Here is a 4,064-nt window from a genome sequence, read left to right on the forward strand (position 1 = left end):
GATGAGCGGCTGAAGTTCCTGGCGCTGAAGGGGGCGTGTCCTTGTCCTTTTATTCGAAAGAAGAGGTTGCGTAAAGAATGGTGGGCAGCGAGGGGCCAGACGAAGGCTATTACCGGACGCACTTTTGCCATCTCCACAATACGGTGTTCCTATCATGGATCCTCTCTCACATTCTAAAATGAGCGTTGAAGTTCCTCCTGGCTCATTTTCAGTTGTCAATCGCAGGGACCCGGTCTCCTCTTCCCTGCTCTCAAGCCTCCGATCTGGACTATGGCCATGTATTCTCATGAGGTTTCATCACATGGTTGTGATGAGCGTGGCCGCAGCCGAGCATCTCTCAGACAAAGGAGGCGGTGAGTGATTTTACAACAAAACGCTCACTCGCTGAGACCCTGTGTCTATTCACCAGACCAGGGGCTGATAGAGTAGAGGAGCACAAATATCTCAATCAAAAAAGATGGAGCGCTTCACGGATTTGCGTGTCATCCTTTCGCAGGGGCCATACTAATCTTCTCTGTATCGATCCAATTTTAGTATATGTGCCCGCCGGAGCAAGCACAAGAGCGGCGTCCCGCTCGAGGTATGGTGTACCCCTCTGGGCCGCGCAGCCTCTCAGAGGTGAGGGCCCATGAGCCTCTCCCACTATCGCATGCCGTACCTATTCGGTGTCGAGGCCGAGACGCACCCTGACTGTTGCAATCGTTCACCGAGTTCGGGGACAGGGGCGGTAGCGCCTCGTGTTTCACATGTGCCAGATTTCACAGCGATGTACAGTAGCAGCTCTGAACAGGAGGAGCGGGTGGACGCACTTGCCGATTGTACCGGAGTACTGCGCCTGAAGGGTGCTTAGGCTTGTCCTTTTTGTTTCAAAAAAGAGGTGCGTGAAGAAGTGGTGGGGGCACGCGGGTCAGAGATGAAGGGTCTTACCGGACGAACTTTGGATCTCCACGTGCTGATGTCTTGTCATGGATTCTCTTCTTACTTTCTACAGATGAGCGCTGAAGTTCTGGCGCTGAAGGGGGCGTGGCCTTGTCCCTTTATCGACAGAAGAGGTGGCGGTAAACAGTGGTGGGCAGCGAAGGGGCCAGTACGAGGGCGTCTTACGGACGCACTTTGCATCTTCTCCACAAGACGGTGTCCCTACAGGCTCCTCCTCCTCACATTCTACAAATGAGCTTGACGTTCTCTTGCTCATTTTCGCGTTGTCAATACGCAGTGTGACCCCGGTCTCTCTCCCATGCTCTCAAGCTCCGAGTCTGACGATGGCCAGTGTTTCATTGAGTTTCTCACATGTGTGATGGAGCGGGGCCCTGCAGCTGAGCATCTCTCAGACAACAGGAGGGGGTGGAGTGATTTTACAACAAACGCCCTTCGCGAGCCTTTGTCTATTCACCAGACGAGGGGCTGATAGAGTAGAGGAGCACAAATATCGCAATCAAAAAAGATGGAGCGCTTCACGGATTTGCGTGTCATCCTTTCGCAGGGGCCATGCTAATCTTCTCTGTATCGATCCAATTTTAGTATATGTGCCGCCGTAGCCAGCAAAAACAAGAGAGTGCGTCCCGCTCGAGGTATGTTTAACCCCTCGGGTCCGCGCCAGCCCTCTCAGAGGTGGTAGGGCCCACGAGCCATCTCACCACTTTCGCAATGCCCGTACCATTCGTTTCTGATGCCTACGCACCCTGACCTGTTGCAATCGTCACCATCCGAGTTCGCGGGACAGGGACGTAGCGCCTCATGTTGCACATGGCCAGAATTTCACAGCGATGTCAGGAGCATCTGCTGAACATGAGGAAGCGGGTGGACGCACTTGCCGATGGTACCGGAGTACTGCGCTGAAGGGGGCTTGGCCTTGTCCTTTTTTTTCAAAAAAGAGGTGGCAGTGAAGAAGTGGTGGGCAGCGAAGGGTCAGGATGAAGGGGGTCTTACCGGACGAACTTTGGATCTCCACGTGCTGATGTCTTGTCATGGATTCTCTTCTTACTTTCTACAGATGAGCGCTGAAGTTCTGGCGCTGAAGGGGGCGTGGCCTTGTCCTTTCATCGACAGAAGAGGTGGCGGTAAAGATTGGTGGCGATCGAAGGGCCAGGCGGTGTCCTACATGGATCCTCTTCTCACATTCTGCAAATGAGCGTTGAAGTTCTCTGAACGCTCATTTTCGAGTTGTCAAAGTAGCAGGTGAACCCGTTCTCCTCTCCCTGCTTCGAAGCTCCAGTCTGACGATGGCCATGTAGTTTCTCATTAGTTCTCAATGGTGTGATGAGCGTGGCCCAGCTGAGCTCTCTCAGACAAAGGAGGCGGTGAGTGATTTTACAACAAAACGCTCCCTCGCTGAGACCTGTGGTCTATTCACCAGACGAGGGGCTGATAGAGTAGAGGAGCACAAATATCGCAATCAAAAAAGATGGAGCGCTTCACAGATTTGCGTGTCCCATCCCTTTCGCAATGGGCCATTACAGCTAATGCTTCTCTGTACGATCCAATTTTAGTATATGTGCCGGCCGTAGCAAGCCACCAGAAGGCCGTCCCGCTCGAGTATGGTGTACCCCTCGGGGCCGCGCGAGCCCTTCTCAAGTGGTAGGGGGCCCAGTTTGACCATCTCACCACTTCGCATTGCGTTAACCATTCGGTTCTGAGGCCGTCGCACCCTGACTGTTGCAATCGTCACCGAGTTCGGGGACAGGGTACGGTAGCGCCTCGTGTTGCACATGTGCCAGATTTCCAGCGATGTACATAGCATCTTCTGAACATGATGAGCGTGTGGGCGCACTTTCCGATTGTACCGGAGTACCGCCTGAAGGGGGCTTGCCTTGTCCTTTTTTTTTCAAAAATGAGGTGGCAGTGAAGCATGTTGGGCAGCGAAGGGTCAGGTGCAGGGGTCTTACCGAAGAACTTCTTTGATCTCCACGCGGCTGATGTCTTCGTCATTGATTCTCTTCTCTTACTCTCTTCTGGCTAGATGAGCTACTGGAAGTTCCCATGCTTGAAGGGGTGTGGCCCTGTCCTTTGATTCTCGAAAGCGAAGAGGTGGCGGTAAAGAAGTGGTGGGCAGCTTAAGGGGCCAGGATCGGCGGGCGCCTTACCGGACGACTTCACATCCACAACAAGACGTCCTACCAATCAATCATCTTCTCACATTCTACACCTACAAAAATGAGCTGCTGGAAGTTCCTCTGGCTCATTTTCGAGTTGTCAACACGCAGGTGACCCAGGTCTCCTATCCCGCTCTCAGCTCCGAGTCTACGATGGCCATGTAGGTCTCATCGAGTTCATCCCTGGTGTGATGGAGCGGGCCGGGCAGCTGAGCATCTCTCAGCGAAAGCGGCCGTGAGTGATTTCACAAAACGCTCCTATTCGCGGAGCACCTGTGTCTATTCACCAGACAGGGCTGGATAGAGTAGAGTAGCAAAAATTCGCAAATCAAAAAGATGGAGGCTTCACGGATTTGCGTGTCATCTTTCCGCAGTCCTGCTATCTTCTCTTTACGATCCAATTTTAGTATATGTTGCCTTAGCAAGCACAAGAGAGGCTTCACCACTCGAGGTATGTGTACCCCTGGTGCCGCGCGAGCCCTCTCAGAGTGTGGTAGGGCCCAGTGAGCCATCTCCACCACTTCGCATGCCGTACCATTCGTTCTTAGTCTGACGCACCCCTGACTGTTGCAATCGTTCACCGATTTCGGGGCAGTGGACGGTAGCGCCTCGTGTTGCACATGTTGCCGATTCACACAAAAAACGATGTACAGGAGCATCTGCTGAACATGAGGAAGCGGGTGGACGGCACTTGCCGATGGTACCGGAGTACTGCGCTGAAGGGGGCTTGGCCCTTGTCCTTTTTTTTTCAAAAAAGAGGTGGCAGTGAAGAAGTGGTGGGCAGCGAAGGTCAGGATAAGGGGTCGTACCGGAAGAACTTTTGGATCTCCACGGCTGATGTCTTGTCATTGATTCTCTTCTTACTTTCTACGATGAGGGCCGCTTGAAGTTCTGGCGCTGAAGGGGTCGTGGCCTTGTCCTTTTATCGAAAGAAGAGGTGCGGTAAAGAAAGTGGTGGGCAGCGAAGGTGGC

General features: G+C 53.2%; 2 non-coding genes across 2 annotated transcripts; both read right to left on the minus strand.

The window, feature by feature from the left end:
* Nucleotides 1–451: 451 nt before the first annotated feature.
* LOC122147915 lies at nt 452–559 on the minus strand. Its single transcript, XR_006161913.1, has one exon. It is a non-coding gene; the product is annotated as a U6 spliceosomal RNA (small nuclear RNA).
* An 879-nt stretch (nt 560–1,438) lies between these two features.
* Nucleotides 1,439–1,544, minus strand: LOC122147916. Its single transcript, XR_006161914.1, has one exon. It is a non-coding gene; the product is annotated as a U6 spliceosomal RNA (small nuclear RNA).
* Between the last annotated feature and the right edge of the window lie 2,520 nt (nt 1,545–4,064).

The sequence above is a fragment of the Cyprinus carpio genome, chromosome A15 (genome assembly GCF_018340385.1).
Source record: "Cyprinus carpio isolate SPL01 chromosome A15, ASM1834038v1, whole genome shotgun sequence".
NCBI classification, from domain to species: domain Eukaryota; kingdom Metazoa; phylum Chordata; class Actinopteri; order Cypriniformes; family Cyprinidae; genus Cyprinus; species Cyprinus carpio.